At 41.1% G+C, this 17,685-nt stretch overlaps 1 protein-coding gene and 1 long non-coding RNA gene across 2 annotated transcripts in view; one reads left to right on the plus strand and one right to left on the minus strand.

Moving 5' to 3' along the window:
• LOC137252045 (uncharacterized) overlaps positions 1-15,538 on the minus strand; it is a 165,372-nt gene extending 149,834 nt beyond the window's left edge. The window contains exon 1 of the mRNA XM_067787191.1: positions 3,142-15,538. The gene's annotated coding sequence lies outside the window, so the exon portion shown is untranslated. The remainder of the gene's footprint in view (positions 1-3,141) is intronic.
• Positions 1,025-4,206, plus strand: LOC137252046 (uncharacterized). Its single transcript, XR_010953439.1, has 2 exons — positions 1,025-1,782; positions 2,039-4,206. It is a non-coding gene; the product is annotated as an uncharacterized lncRNA (long non-coding RNA).
• Positions 15,539-17,685: the final 2,147 nt, after the last annotated feature.

The following is a 17,685-nucleotide window of genomic DNA, read 5'->3' on the forward strand; positions in this document are numbered from 1 at the left end:
CCCGTGGAATCTTGGCGGGAATACTGTTAGTGGTATTGCATATATAAATAAATTAGCAGTACCCGACAGATGATTTTCTGGATCACCTGGTCCACATTTTGGTCGATATCGCGAGAACGCCTTCACATATACATCTAAGGGCCACTCGCTTTTAAAACCCTCATTAATACTTTTAATTTGATATCCATATCGTACAAACACATTCTAGAATCACCCTGGCCCACCCTAATGGCGATATCTCGAAAAGGCGTCCACCTATAGACCTAATGCCCACTCCCTCTTAAAATGCTCAGTAACACCTTTCGTTTGATACCCATATCGTACAAACATTCTAGAGTCACCCCTGGGCCACCCTAATGGCGATATCTCGAAAAGGCGACCACCTATATACCTAATGTCCACTCCCTCTTAAAATGCTCAGTAACACTTTTCGTTTGATACCCATATCGTACAAACATTCTAGAGTCACCCCTGGCCCACCCTAATGGCGATATCTCGAAAAGGCGTCCACCTATAGACCTAATGCCCACTCCCTCTTAAAATGCTCAGTAACACCTTTCGTTTGATACCCATATCGTACAAACATTCTAGAGTCACCCCTGGCCCACCCTAATGGCGATATCTCGAAAAGGCGTCCACATATAGACCTAATGCCCACTCCCTCTTAAAATGCTCAGTAACACCTTTCGTTTGATACCCATATCGTACAAACATTGTAGAGTCACCCTTGGTCCACCTTTATGGCGATATCTCGAAAAGGCGTCCACCTATAGAACTAAGGATTACTCCCTTTTAAAATACTCATTACCACCTTTCATTTGATACCCATATCGTACAAACACATTCTAGAGTCACCCTGGCCCACCCTAATGGCGATATCTCGAAAAGGCGTCCACCTATAGACCTAATGCCCACTCCCTCTTAAAATGCTCAGTAACACCTTTCGTTTGATACCCATATCGTACAAACATTCTAGAGTCACCCCTGGCCCACCCTAATGTGTAACGACAGCCTGTCTCCATACTGGCCTAACTGAGTGGCAGAATGTATATGCGTCTATGTGTTTATGTGTTTTGTGTCCAGGTCCGTGCCTTAGCCGCAATGTTGCCATTAAAATAATATTAACATGATAACATTAACATTGACAACATTGTACCTGTAGTGAACACAATGTTGCAACGGAAATAAGATGTTGCGCTTGGCATCATGTTATAATAAGAAAAATTTCACCATGTTGCTAACAACCTAGCAGCCTTGACGAATGATATGTAACTATGTGTTTGTTCTGTTCGGTATGATGTAGGTGGATGTGTATTTGTGAAAGGCTATGAACGTGTGAATGCATCAGTGCGAGCGGTCAAGGCACGAACCAAATGTATCTGTGTAGGTGTTCGTTTTGTGGAGCGGTAAGCGTGTGAATGTATGAGTGCCTGATGGTATAGATGGAAAATACGGGAAAGCCGAAAAGAAGGTTTAGCTTGTATAGGTAGGAATTTTCCGTTTTCTGGGTAACGTTCCTTACCACGGCGGTGGCTATAAGAAGGGGAAAACTGAGTCAACGGGCCAAAGTCTTGTTTTAACAGTGTCCAGTGCAAGTCTAGTGGTGATATTCAAAAGTGAAGTGCGCGCTTTTAAACGAAAGTGAAAAAAAAAAAAAAAAAAGTCAACAAAGTTTGCAGTGCGCGAATTCAATCGCATTTTTGAAAGTTTGTGCGCGTCGAAAGTCTCCGCGGTACGTGCAAAGAGCTGAAAGCAGTTTTCTGTCAATAAATTCTGCAAGAGGTAAGAACACATATTCTTTTTTTTTCAGGCATGCTTGACTGGAGCTGGGTCATCCACCTGGCCTACCTCCCAAGCGAGCCAAAAGAAAACTTGCATTGTCATTTACGCTCCTACATACAAATATTGGTATGTAGATGAGTATATGACTATGCAGACAGAAAATCCATAGGCAACTGTGTATAGGTACATGTACATAAATACGCTTTTACCTCTGAATTTTCTAAAGAGATTTTCTTTTTTTTGCATTTAATTGCAGCGCATGATTGATTTTTCTGGGGAGAGGGTCCACTGGGCACGGTTCTTGGCGGCGTACCGCCCAAAAACAAATACATTATTCTTGGCGAAACACCGCCCGGCAACAACAACCACAACAGCGTTTTTTTATATTGGCGGCATAACGCTCAACAACAACCACAACAGCGTTTTTTTATATTGGCGGCATAACGCTCAACAACAACTACAACATTTTGGTCATATCGGCGGCGCAACACCAACCACAACCGGTAGTTAGTCTCTATATTGGCGATATACGGAAGCAACAACCACAACAACAATTTTTTTATATATTGGCGGCGAAACGCCCAACGACAACTATATCACATTGGCGACATACCGCTCAACACCAATTATACCATCTCCACTACGTTGGCGACGCAACACCAACAACAACAACATCACACTGGTGACATTCCGGCCAAAAACAATTGCCACGCTTCTACAAGCACTACATTCGAGTTAATTTGTTGCATGCGCACACCACAACAACAACTGCAAAAGCACAATAGAATTAGCAACATCGACAGCCCTTTTCACCGGCGGCATTGAGACGCAACCACAACAATAGCCCGTCAACACATAGGACTTTTGGCAAAACGACACAAAACAAAAACACAAGTAACCACAAACACCTGCAGAGGGAGGAGCTTTTCCGGCATTACATCAGATAACGTTATTATTTTTATATACATATTTTGTTTTATATTATTACCATTATCATGCAAACATTTTCATAAGGGGGCATAAAGAGTTAGTAGGAAACGGGCAAACGGGGCACTCTATTTCCGGGGCCGAGCATTTCTTTGTCGCGCATATAAAGGCTGAGTTTATTTGACTCCATACTTCAGGAGTTAATGGTGGCACTTCTGCCTCCATCACCTTTTTTTTATCTTCGTTTCTTCATTTTCTTTTTTTTTATTTTTCCACTTTAGTTTGACATTTAATTTTTCTTTGTATTTTCATCCCCACCTTCTACCATATACACATTTTTCCTTTGCATACGGTTTCTGCTACCTATGGTAGCACCAAATTGGGATTTTCATATTTTCGAATTTTTGCCATTTTTTTATTTTTGGTACTTACTTCTATTATCATTGGCAAAATAAATTGCCACATCACCCCCGGAGGGCGTATATACACCGTGCGCCTTCAGCACCAAGAACATTTTTTTCTTTGATTACACATTTTGATTTCTTTTAATTTTTTTTTGCGTTGTACCACCACGCGGGCTGCCCCGATACTACCAAAGCACTCATTATCAAAGATCACCAGCGAGTGATCTTGGCTGAGTGTTTGAGTGTGATCATAGGTATATATGTATGTTTTTGACTCTGCTATTTCAGCGAATTCAGCACATCCACTCAACTACACCGGCGCCGTTGGAGTACGAGTATATGGGTGAGTGAAAATTGAGCATAATATTTTTCCTAATACACCTGTTTAGTTGTATGTACATGTGTTAGCACAGATTCCTGCTCTTGCAAAAATAGAACAGGAATTAGCAAATCAGAAAGAAAAAAAAAAAAAAAAACAGATTGCATCGAACATATGTACATGCATGAAAAACGTCACAAACGTACATTTGCACTTACATACATACCTTTTGTTTTCATAAACATATGAATTCTTTTGCCTTGATGACCTACTTTTGCATTGTACATATTTGATCATATGTTTACTTGAGCGGTTGCGGTAGGTCAGAGATTAGGGTACTTGGATTTTTTTTACTTATTCGCCCTCTTATTTTATTTTATTTGAATTTGTAATTTTAGGGCTTAGAATTAGGTCTTAGTAATAATATCGCATTAGGGTGGCCCTAAAAGTTTAAATTTTTTTGTTTGAGGCCAGACACTGGGTCTATTAGTCGTAGGTATTTTTTTTTATAGAATTGAATTTGGAATGTATCTACTGGTTCTTGCACTCTTATGAATTTTTTTATGTTCACCAGTAATAAAGTTTAGCAGTAAGTTTGAGCAATTTTTCTATTGTTACTTTGAGTAAACTTTTGAAACCCTTGGAAAATTATTTTGTAGTAAATTTTGATTTTAAAGTTTTGTTGAAATTATTGAACTAATAGTAGGGGATTAGTTGGTAATTTGGAAACCAAAAATTTTGTAAATAAATCATAAGAATTATGTTTGGATGAAATTTTAATATTTTCAATAATGCAGGGCTAAGTCGAATTTTGGTGTTGGTGCTGCGCTTGCGCGCGGTAAGGTAAGGTGAAAGTGAGTGTTTAGGGAAAATGCCTGAGTGACAGGGGACAGACCCATGTCAGGATTGGGGGCACTGTAAGGTAAACAGGAGTCAGCACAGTGCCCACGGTGCAGTGCAAGTTGCACTGCAGAGGGAGGGTAGACTCCACCTGACAGGACAGGCCTCCATCTTTTTCCCCTCTTAACTCTGCCCCTCACGTTTATTTCTATCTTTTTCAGCTTTTTCTCTCCTTTATATATACATGCAGGTATGAACCCTTTTTGTTCATGTGGCTGCGGGTGAGGTCGGTGGTGCAATACCCCGCCCAAGACGACGAGCTAGCCTGGGCCCGCAAGCATACCTGCTTGCCGCCGCTCCTCACCACCCAAACAGTCAGCCACGTAACAATGGCGCCCAACGTTAATAGCCCGGTAATCTTTTTTTATTTCCCACACTTTACAAATCACTCTATCTTTCACTATTCTTTAATCATCCCACTTTTCTTCTAGATTTCCTGTGTTTTTTTTTTATCCCAAGTCCATCCAAACCCAATCCCTATTTCCGTCTTTTGACAGGACAGGGACCGTCATGATGGCAGCGCCGATTGGGCTTGCCTGGTCGACAAGTGTCGTCATGACAAAGGTATAGGGAGTGGTTGAGTATTCATGCCAGGGTTCCTTCTTTTGGTTTCTACAACTGGACTAAGTGGTACCTGGTATGACGCTCAGCCAAAAGACGGACGTTAGCAGAAGGTCGTGGCGAGCTGTTTAAGCTACCTTACCAGGAGTCCAGCACTGCCGGTAGGTGAGGTTTACAGTCGTCGCCACGATAGATAGGAGTAGGGGGGTGTGGCAGCCACACCTGGAAACTAGTTGATAGGTACGATGTGCCACACTTCCACGGACAGCACGAAAACTGACTTGACAGTAATTAGATACGGACCAGCATACCGCCTTCACTGAACCTTCGCCAAGGCAGCACCAAACACACCAAGACTTATATATATATTATAACTCAGGTTCAACTCATATCCAAAATAGGTCAGTTCCCGTTTCTGTCGGAAAGTTTAGAATTTTTCAATAATTTTTTTTAATATATCCTTCAAGTTTTCTTTTGTAGTTGATTTCTTTTTTATTTTTTTTTTTCTTCTTATTTTCATCTTGGTTTTTAAGTAGCCATTTTTGTATATTGCATTTGAATTTTTTATATATTTAATTTATAGTGAAAATTGTTATTTTTCTTACATATCTACACACACATCCTTAGCATTTAATTTTCTTACACGTCTTATACATACAGGCATTGCCTGTTATTCCCTTTATTAATTTTGTTTATTTTGCAATTTCCAATTGTAGGGTTTTCGATAGGTTTTTTTTATATACCCCTGGTCGATGCATATAACCTCAATACATTGCTTATATATTTAGTTATTCCACAAACAGAAAAATATTTAAGTTTTCATTTTTGGTTTTGGGTTCATAGACATTTAAGGCAATTCACTGAATTCTTTCTTATCTCTAAGATACACACATATACACATTGTCTGGATTTTTACACATATTCACACATATTTGAAATACACATCCATTTAGTAACACACATTATTTACAATAAATAACTTAGTTACATATAATTTTTTTTTCTTGCTAAATTTTGTTCAGTCTTCTATCACCTAACACCAAAATACATAGATTAACATATCTTTTTCGTATTTTTTTTTTTTTTTTTTTTTTTTTCTACCGCTCGTTACTCGGTTAGGTGTGGGGTTTTATTTTCCTTGGATCCATTACACGTAAAATTTTGAGTCTTGATTTTTTTTCTTTCTTTTCTCGTTTGAACATTTGCTTAAACGTCCTTTTTTTTGCTGCTGCAGACAGTGAATGTCTGACCAAGACCAGGGCAAACATACCGAGGAAAGACCTTTTGGGGGATTGGGGATCTTAGATCCGAATAGGCGCTTAACTAGGAGCCGTGCGCGAGCCCTGGAAAACCAGATCGCCGGGTCCGTGTTCAATCAAATCGACACTGGTATTCCCAGGGCCGTCGACTTTGTGCCTACAGATTACTTCAATAGGTGCGCGTCGCGGATTTTCGGATCGTTTGGCCCTGAGCGCCCGATTAGGCTCTCTTTCGCGAACGGGGTGTCGTTCAACGATTCGGAAAATAGTTTAAATTTTTCCCAGAAGATCGATTTGGTGTGCCAAATGTCCGATAGCGACAACGTGGGTGCACAGGGGGGCGATGTTACATCGCGAAACGCACCAGCAATGGTTGACGGCGGCTTGAATGCTCCTCGCACCGACGCTAATGAGCAGGCAACAAATGTTGAACAGCTGAGCCGCATGATGGCGATGATGGCGCAACAACAAGATTTGGTGGTGCAAATGGCGGGTGAAGTGCGAAGCATCAAGACCAACGTCGATCATCTTGGTGGCCGCGTGGCAGAGATGGAGGCATCCAGTCACGCGGTGGGACATCGGTCCGCTGTGGCATCCACGCCTGAGCCGCAGAACCGTAGGGGGGAGCCTGCTACCCGCAACGGCATTCCGAGTGGCAGTCGGATTGCTGAACGAGATAGTAGTGACCCTCCAAGGTGGAAAAAGTTAGATCTGGAAAAATGGCACATCAAATTCGATGGAACAAGTAAAGGTATAAGCGTCGAAAGCTTCATCTTTCGGGTGGAAAGGATGCGCGAGCAGCATAATATTTCCTACTTCCAGCTCTTCACGGACTTTCATAGTCTGGTTTCCGGCGGTGCTTTGAAGTGGTATTGGCAGGTCCTTGAGGACCACGCGGACGAACCCGATTTCGGCTATTTCGGGCTGAAAGCAGAAATGCTAAGCCACTTCAAATCCGCCGAGTCCGACTATGAAATCATCCGTGAAATCATGGAAAGGAAACAGCTGCCCGCGGAAGCTTTCGATGACTGTTATGCCGAAGTCCACAATATGACATTCCGTTTGCGGAAGAGGATCCCTGAGAAGGAGTTGGTTGGCATCATCAAGGGCAACCTCAAACCGTACCTGGCCAACTTGACCTTCGCCATAAAAATGGACTCGTTGGCGGAGCTCAAGTCGGAATGCAAGAGAGCCGAAAAACTTATTAAAGAGAACAAGAGTAGGGCTAGGGTAGTTAACGAGGTCGATTTTGAGCAGTCAAGGGTAGGAGAGGCAACAAAAGTCGAAGCCTTTGATAGGAAACCCCAACACCAATCCCAATCCTTACCCCAGCACCAAACCACAGCCAATCCCAATATTGTTCGTCCTTCTGTTAGTCCCGCGTCCAAGTCGACTGTGAATTCCTTTTGTGCATCACCCTTCCACTTGATGTTGTGTTTTTCGTGCGGTATGCCGGTGGATCACTTTGTGAAAAACCCGGCAGAAGCACAAAAACCAAATAAGTGTTCGTCCTCGTTCCACAATATGGTCTGTTTTGCGTGTGGAAGTGATTCGTCCTTTTGTGTTTTTAAACCGAAGCAGGGAAACCCCAGGCTGGCGGAGTTGACCGGGGACTTCAGCCAGAAGCCAGGCAACCCGGCAGCACAACCGTAAAGATTTTGAGCAGGGAAGAGGGAGATAGAAGAGTTGAAAAGGTAGAGGGAAAGTTGAAAATGCGCGAGGGAAAAAGTTTACATCAGAGGAAAATTGAATATGAAGAAGCTAGGAAAAGAATATTTTGTGATACAATAAATGCAAGTAGGGAAAACAGAAATTTCAAGAAAATAGAAAAGATGAGGGAGAAGAGAAAATATTTCAAAAGGTTGAAGAATAAAATAGTTGCAACAATTGTTACCGTGAAAGGAGATAACAGATTTTACGCCAAAACAAAGATAGGAGGTCATGAGGTTCTGGCTCTCTTAGACTCAGGGGCGAGTGCCAGCTGCTTAGGCAAAGACTCCGCTGCACTCCTTCGGGGAAAGGAAGCCTCGATTGTGCCAATCAGGGGCCAAAATATCCGAACCGCGAACGGGGAGGAAACCGCCGTGGTAGGAGTAATAAAGTTACCGGTTGTGTGGGATAATTCGATGGAAGAATTAGAATTTTTGATAGTGCCAGGTCTACAACAACAAGTTTATTTAGGTATAGACTTTTGGCAGGCATTCCGTATGAGTGTCGTGAGTAAAGGTATGAATGGGAATGTGTGTCCAAATATAGCCAGTGTGGCCGAGCTCGTGCCCGCCGAGGGTGACTTGTCTTTTGACGCTGTGCAGCACGTTTTATCGCCGGAGCAAGATGATATGTTGGAGCGCGTGAAGACCCAATTCCCGTCCTTCGCGGTACTGGGGTTAGGCCGGACAGACAAAGAGGAACACGTCATCGAGGTGGTGGACGAGAATCTGCCGGTCAAGCAACGCCATTATCCAATTTCGCCGGCCATACAAAAACTCATATACGCAGAGTTAGATCGAATGTTGGACACGGGAGTCATCGAGGAGTCCAACAGTAGTTGGAATTCCCCCGTATCACTGGTCATTAAAGGAACGAAGAACCGGCTGTGCCTAGATGCTCGCAAAGTGAATGAAAGAACTATAAAGGACGCATACCCCTTACCACATATTGATGGAATTTTGAGCCGCCTACAAAACACGAGATATATCTCTGCAATTGATCTCAAGGACGCTTTCTGGCAGATTCCCCTCGAGAGGAAATCACGTGAAAAGACTGCCTTCACTGTCCCTGGCCGACCCCTTTACCAATTTACCGTCATGCCTTTCGGGTTGTGCAATGCAGCACAACGAATGTGTCGTCTAATGGACAAGGTCATTCCGGCCGCTTTACGTGAATGTGTTTTTGTTTATCTTGACGATTTGTTAGTTTGTTCTGTAGATTTCGAGTCCCATATGTGTTTACTGGAAAAGGTCGCTCGGTGTCTTCGCGAGGCTAAGTTAACAATTAACGTAGAAATAAGCAAGTTTTGTTTTAAAGAAGTTCGCTATTTAGGATACGTAGTCGGGGATGGTTGTATCAGAACGGACGCCAACAAAGTGGTAGCTGTGAGGGACTTTCCAGTTCCGAAAACCCCGAAGCAACTACGACGGTTCCTGGGTATGTCGGGCTGGTACCGACGTTTTATACAGGACTATGCGACTATTGCAGCCCCGCTGCACGACTGCCTCAAGAAAGACAAAATCAAAAGGTTTGCAATGACGGAAGAAGCAATGAAATCATTTGAAATTTTAAAGCAGAGGTTGGTTACTGCACCGGTGCTCACACATCCTGACTTTAAGCGTCGTTTCTATATTCAATGTGATGCATCAACGGACGGAGTGGGAGGGGTTTTGTTTTAGTTGGACGATGACCAGAACGAAAGACCGATTGCCTACGTTTCGGCAAAACTTAATAAGGCGCAGAAAAACTATAGCATTACTGAACTTGAATGCTATGCTGCGATCGTGAGTGTTAAAAGATTCCGACCTTATGTGGAAGGAACCCCGTTCACCATCATAACTGATCATGCCAGCCTCAAATGGCTCATGAATCAGAAAGATCTTTCTGGGAGGTTGGCAAGGTGGAGTTTGAAACTCCAGGGTTATGATTTTGATATCCAACATCGAAAGGGTGCACAAAACGTGGTTCCCGACACACTCTCACGAATGCACATGGACGAAATACAGACGAATGACAGAGCCATAGACGTGTGTCTCAAATCACCGTGCTTCGAGTCGGAGGAGTATACGGAGTTGAAAAGGACGGTGACCGAGAACAAAGATAAGTTGCCAGACTTATGCGTATCGGACGGCTACGTTTATAAACAGACGCAATTCGACAGGGGGGACGAACTTCTAGTGGACCAGACCTGGAAGCTCTGGGTTCCGTCGGAACTGCGACCGGGGCTGGTAGAGTCGTCTCATAGCTCACCTTCCGCTGGTCATGGTGGCATCCACAAGACGCTGTCACGACTACGTCAAAAATACTACTGGCCAGGAATGGTCACTGACGTATGCGCCCATGTAAAAGACTGCGAAACCTGCAAAACTAACAAAACTCAAAACGTGTTTAAACAACCCATGATGGGAAAGCAAAAGCTCACAGAGCGACCTTTCCAACGTTTATTCATTGATTTTATGGGTCCTTATCCTCGTTCTAGTGATGGTAACGTGTATGTCTTTGTTTGTCTAGATCACTTTACTAAGTTTGTGTTCTTAAAACCTATGAGAAGGGCCACTTCAGCTGAGGTTATAAAATTTCTAGAGAAAGAAGTCTTTCACGTGTTTGGTGTGCCCGAATATGTCCATTCGGACAACGGCAAACAATTCGTTTCGGAAATATTCAAAGAGTTTTTGGAGAAATACGGCACGACACACGTGAGAACTGCATTTTATTCACCTCAGGGTAACGCTGCGGAAAGAGTCAACCGATCTGTGCTGCAGATAATTAGGTCCTTCATAAAGGGCAACCAAAAGAACTGGGACAAATGCGTCAGCAATGCCGCATTTGCACTACGCAGCGTTACTCACTCAGCGATCAACATGTCACCATACTATGCCACTTTCGGTATGCCTATGATACAGCATGCTGCATCATATGAGCTATATCGAAAGTTGGTGGCGTTGAAGGATGGTGACGTGGAGATAGATACGCCTGGTGATAAGATGCAGCTCATAAGAAAGAGAATTATGAAGGAGCTGAAGCTGGCCCACGATAGAAGTCAAAAGGTCTACGACACCAGGAGTAAGGATATAAAGTTTCAGATTGGACAAGTGGTATATCGCCGAAACTTTAAACAAAGTTCCCAAGCCGAAAATTACAACGCTAAATTAGCTCCAAAACAAGTAAGATGTATTGTTTTAAACGTTATAGGGAACTCTATGTATGAACTTGGCGACAGCAATGGGAAAAAGATCGGCGTATACCACGCTAAAGACATTTTTGCAAAATAGTTTAATGTTTTTTTTTGTAGTGCTAGTACTCTTGTTCTATGTTATTTATTTATTTATCGACGTATGTGATTATATTATTAAATTATATTTTTTTTTGACCTTTTGCTTTATTTGATTATTTTTGCATTTATTTATTTTTTTATTTATTTTACCTACTTGACTATTTGATCCGTGATATTTTTTTTTATACATTTTTTTTTTGCCATCTGTGATATTTTATTTTATAAATTTTTTGTTTGTTCTGCTAACTGTGATATTTTATTTTATTCTATTTTATTTTATTTTAGTTTTATTTATGGTTTTTGTTATTTATTTTATCTGTGATATCTTATTTACTAGTTGAGATGTATAGTAGTATCTGTGATATAGGTTTAAGTAGTAGCATTAGCCCAGTGATGTAGTTCGTAGTTAAGCAGTGTGAAAATTTAAAGGCGTGAAGAGAAATAGGCCCGGCATTGAGTCGTGGGTCGAGGCCACACGTTGGACGCGGGAAATAATACTTAGCATGCTGCGTTTGGATTCTTTACGCACACGCTCCATAGTGCAGGCACCATCGGCGGTTGCGAGCCTGTAACGACAGCCTGTCTCCATACTGGCCTAACTGAGTGGCAGAATGTATATGCGTCTATGTGTTTATGTGTTTTGTGTCCAGGTCCGTGCCTTAGCCGCAATGTTGCCATTAAAATAATATTAACATGATAACATTAACATTGACAACATTGTACCTGTAGTGAACACAATGTTGCAACGGAAATAAGATGTTGCGCTTGGCATCATGTTATAATAAGAAAAATTTCACCATGTTGCTAACAACCTAGCAGCCTTGACGAATGATATGTAACTATGTGTTTGTTCTGTTCGGTATGATGTAGGTGGATGTGTATTTGTGAAAGGCTATGAACGTGTGAATGCATCAGTGCGAGCGGTCAAGGCACGAACCAAATGTATCTGTGTAGGTGTTCGTTTTGTGGAGCGGTAAGCGTGTGAATGTATGAGTGCCTGATGGTATAGATGGAAAATACGGGAAAGCCGAAAAGAAGGTTTAGCTTGTATAGGTAGGAATTTTCCGTTTTCTGGGTAACGTTCCTTACCACGGCGGTGGCTATAAGAAGGGGAAAACTGAGTCAACGGGCCAAAGTCTTGTTTTAACAGTGTCCAATGCAAGTCTAGTGGTGATATTCAAAAGTGAAGTGCGCGCTTTTAAACGAAAGTGAAAAAAAAAAAAAAAAAGTCAACAAAGTTTGCAGTGCGCGAATTCAATCGCATTTTTGAAAGTTTGTGCGCGTCGAAAGTCTCCGCGGTACGTGCAAAGAGCTGAAAGCAGTTTTCTGTCAATAAATTCTGCAAGAGGTAAGAACACATATTCTTTTTTTTTTCAGGCATGCTTGACTGGAGCTGGGTCATCCACCTGGCCTACCTCCCAAGCGAGCCAAAAGAAAACTTGCATTGTCATTTACGCTCCTACATACAAATATTGGTATGTAGATGAGTATATGACTATGCAGACAGAAAATCCATAGGCAACTGTGTATAGGTACATGTACATAAATACGCTTTTACCTCTGAATTTTCTAAAGAGATTTTCTTTTTTTTGCATTTAATTGCAGCGCATGATTGATTTTTCTGGGGAGAGGGTCCACTGGGCACGGTTCTTGGCGGCGTACCGCCCAAAAACAAATACATTATTCTTGGCGAAACACCGCCCGGCAACAACAACCACAACAGCGTTTTTTTATATTGGCGGCATAACGCTCAACAACAACCACAACAGCGTTTTTTTATATTGGCGGCATAACGCTCAACAACAACTACAACATTTTGGTCATATCGGCGGCGCAACACCAACCACAACCGGTAGTTAGTCTCTATATTGGCGATATACGGAAGCAACAACCACAACAACAATTTTTTTATATATTGGCGGCGAAACGCCCAACGACAACTATATCACATTGGCGACATACCGCTCAACACCAATTATACCATCTCCACTACGTTGGCGACGCAACACCAACAACAACAACATCACACTGGTGACATTCCGGCCAAAAACAATTGCCACGCTTCCACAAGCACTACATTCGAGTTAATTTGTTGCATGCGCACACCACAACAACAACTGCAAAAGCACAATAGAATTAGCAACATCGACAGCCCTTTTCACCGGCGGCATTGAGACGCAACCACAACAATAGCCCGTCAACATATAGGACTTTTGGCAAAACGACACAAAACAAAAACACAAGTAACCACAAACACCTGCAGAGGGAGGAACTTTTCCGGCATTACATCAGATAACGTTATTATTTTTATATACATATTTTGTTTTATATTATTACCATTATCATGCAAACATTTTCATAAGGGGGCATAAAGAGTTAGTAGGAAACGGGCAAACGGGGCACTCTATTTCCGGGGCCGAGCATTTCTTTGTCGCGCATATAAAGGCTGAGTTTATTTGACTCCATACTTCAGGAGTTAATGGTGGCACTTCTGCCTCCATCACCTTTTTTTTATCTTCGTTTCTTCATTTTCTTTTTTTTTATTTTTCCACTTTAGTTTGACATTTAATTTTTCTTTGTATTTTCATCCCCACCTTCTACCATATACACATTTTTCCTTTGCATACGGTTTCTGCTACCTATGGTAGCACCAAATTGGGATTTTCATATTTTCGAATTTTTGCCATTTTTTTATTTTTGGTACTTACTTCTATTATCATTGGCAAAATAAATTGCCACATCACCCCCGGAGGGCGTATATACACCGTGCGCCTTCAGCACCAAGAACATTTTTTTCTTTGATTACACATTTTGATTTCTTTTAATTTTTTTTTGCGTTGTACCACCACGCGGGCTGCCCCGATACTACCAAAGCACTCATTATCAAAGATCACCAGCGAGTGATCTTGGCTGAGTGTTTGAGTGTGATCATAGGTATATATGTATGTTTTTGACTCTGCTATTTCAGCGAATTCAGCACATCCACTCAACTACACCGGCGCCGTTGGAGTACGAGTATATGGGTGAGTGAAAATTGAGCATAATATTTTTCCTAATACACCTGTTTAGTTGTATGTACATGTGTTAGCACAGATTCCTGCTCTTGCAAAAATAGAACAGGAATTAGCAAATCAGAAAGAAAAAAAAAAAAAAAACAGATTGCATCGAACATATGTACATGCATGAAAAACGTCACAAACGTACATTTGCACTTACATACATACCTTTTGTTTTCATAAACATATGAATTCTTTTGCCTTGATGACCTACTTTTGCATTGTACATATTTGATCATATGTTTACTTGAGCGGTTGCGGTAGGTCAGAGATTAGGGTACTTGGATTTTTTTTACTTATTCGCCCTCTTATTTTATTTTATTTGAATTTGTAATTTTAGGGCTTAGAATTAGGTCTTAGTAATAATATCGCATTAGGGTGGCCCTAAAAGTTTAAATTTTTTTGTTTGAGGCCAGACACTGGGTCTATTAGTCGTAGGTATTTTTTTTTATAGAATTGAATTTGGAATGTATCTACTGGTTCTTGCACTCTTATGAATTTTTTTATGTTCACCAGTAATAAAGTTTAGCAGTAAGTTTGAGCAATTTTTCTATTGTTACTTTGAGTAAACTTTTGAAACCCTTGGAAAATTATTTTGTAGTAAATTTTGATTTTAAAGTTTTGTTGAAATTATTGAACTAATAGTAGGGGATTAGTTGGTAATTTGGAAACCAAAAATTTTGTAAATAAATCATAAGAATTATGTTTGGATGAAATTTTAATATTTTCAATAATGCAGGGCTAAGTCGAATTTTGGTGTTGGTGCTGCGCTTGCGCGCGGTAAGGTAAGGTGAAAGTGAGTGTTTAGGGAAAATGACTGAGTGACAGGGGACAGACCCATGTCAGGATTGGGGGCACTGTAAGGTAAACAGGAGTCAGCACAGTGCCCACGGTGCAGTGCAAGTTGCACTGCAGAGGGAGGGTAGACTCCACCTGACAGGACAGGCCTCCATCTTTTTCCCCTCTTAACTCTGCCCCTCACGTTTATTTCTATCTTTTTCAGCTTTTTCTCTCCTTTATATATACATGCAGGTATGAACCCTTTTTGTTCATGTGGCTGCGGGTGAGGTCGGTGGTGCAATACCCCGCCCAAGACGACGAGCTAGCCTGGGCCCGCAAGCATACCTGCTTGCCGCCGCTCCTCACCACCCAAACAGTTAGCCACGTAACAAATGGCGATATCTCGAAAAGGCGTCCACCTATAGACCTAATGCCCACTCCCTCTTAAAATGCTCAGTAACACCTTTCGTTTGATATCCATATCGTACAAACATTCTAGAGTCACCCTTGGTCCACGTTTGTGGCGATATCTCGAAAAGGCGTCCACCTATAGAACTAAGGTATACTCCCTTTTAAAATACTCATTACCACCTTTCATTTGATACCCATATCGTACACAAACATTCTAGAGTCACCCCTTTCCCACCCTAATGGCGATATCTCGAAAAGGCGTCCACCTATAGACCTAATGCCCACTCCCTCTTAAAATGCTCAGTAACACCTTTCGTTTGATACCCATATCGTACAAACATTCTAGAGTCACCCCTGGCTCACCCTAATGGCGATATCTCGAAAAGGCGTCCACCTATAGACCTAATGCCCACTCCATCTTAAAATGATCAGTAACACCTTTCGTTTGATACCCATATCGTACAAACACATTCTAGAGTCACCCCTGGCCCAGCCTAATGACGATACCTCGAAAAGGCGTCCACCTATAGACCTCATGCCCACTTCCTCTTAAAATGCTCAGTAGCACCTTTCGTTTGATACCCATATCGTACAAACATTCTAGAGTCACCATTGGTCCACCTTTATGGCGATATCTCGAAAAGGCGTCCACCTATAGAACTAAGGATTACTCCCTTTTAAAATACTCATTACCATCTTTCATTTGATACCCATATCATACAAACACATTCTAGAGTCACCCCTGGCCCACCCTAATGGCGACACCTATAGACCTAATGCCCACTCCCTCTTAAAATGCTCAGTAACACCTTTCATTTGATTCCCATATCGTACAACTAGAGACACCCCTGGTCCACCTTTATGGCGATATCTCGAAACGGCGTCCACCTATGGAACTAAGGATCACTGCTTTTCAAAATATTCATTAACAGCTTTCATTTGATGCCCATATCGTACAAACATATTCTAGAGTCACCCCTGGTCCACCTTTATGGCGATTTCTCGAAAAGGCGTTCACCTATAGAACTAAAGCCCATTCTCTTTTAAAATACTCATTATCACCTTTCATTTGATACCCATATCGTACAAACACATTCTAGAGTCAGCCCTGGTCCACCTTTATGGCGATATCCCTAAATGGCGTCCATCCATAGAACTATGGCCTACTCTCTCTTAAAATACTCTTTAATACCTTCCATTTGATACACATGTCATACAACCACATTCCAGGGTTACCCTAGGTTCATTTTCCTACATGGTGATTTTCCTTATTTTGTCTCCATAGCTCTCAACTGAGTATGTAATGTTCGGTTACACCCGAACTTAGCCTTCCTTACTTGTTTTGTTTGTTTATGAAGAAAGTGTTTACACACTGACATATGGCTTTATAACAATAGTTTAATTAGTTAAAAATAAGAGTTGTTTGCTGTGTAAAATAACTAAGTACCGTCAGATCTGAAAATTGAAATTTTTTAGGCTAGTTTGATTATATTTATGACTTATGGCGTGTAAAGTGTTTTTGAATAATTAAGGGCTTTTGACTATTCAGACAAAACGTAGCGAATTCTAATTAACACTTTGGAATAACAACAAAGATTCCACGTACGTCAATAGGAAATATATTTTGTTTTCAATTATGGTTTGTTTTTTTTTATGAAGAAAGTGTTTACACACTGACATATGGCTTTGTAACAATAGTTTAATTAGTTCAAAATAAGAGTTGTTTGCTGCGTAAAGTCACTAAGTGCCGTCAGATCTGAAAATTGAAATTTTTTTGGCTAGTTTGATTATATTTATGACTTATGGCGTTCCAAGTGTTTTTGACTAATTAAGGGCTTTTGACTATTCAGACAAAACGTAGCGAATTCTAACTAACACTTTGGGATAACAAGAAAGATGCCACGTGCGTCTATAGGAAATATATTTTGTTTTCAGTTATGTTTTTTTTTTTTTATGAAGAAAGTGTTTACACACTGACATATGGCTTTGTAACAATAGTTTAATTAGTTCAAAATAAGAGTTGTTTGCTGCGTAAAGTCACTAAGTGTCGTCTGATCTGAAAATTGAAATTTTTTAGGCTAGTTTGATTATATTTATGACTTATGGCGTTCCAAGTGTTTTTGACTAATTAAGGGCTTTTGACTATTCAGACAAAACGTAGCGAATTCTAACTAACATTTAGATAATATAAATAGTGTCATAAGTACTGCTAATCCGTCTGATGAGATTATATATCTAGGCGACTTTAACTTAAGTAATATCTCCTGGTCAAGTGGCTGTAATAATTTACCCACAAATATCA

The sequence above is a fragment of the Eurosta solidaginis genome, chromosome 5 (genome assembly GCF_040869045.1).
Source record: "Eurosta solidaginis isolate ZX-2024a chromosome 5, ASM4086904v1, whole genome shotgun sequence".
NCBI lineage: Eukaryota > Metazoa > Arthropoda > Insecta > Diptera > Tephritidae > Eurosta > Eurosta solidaginis.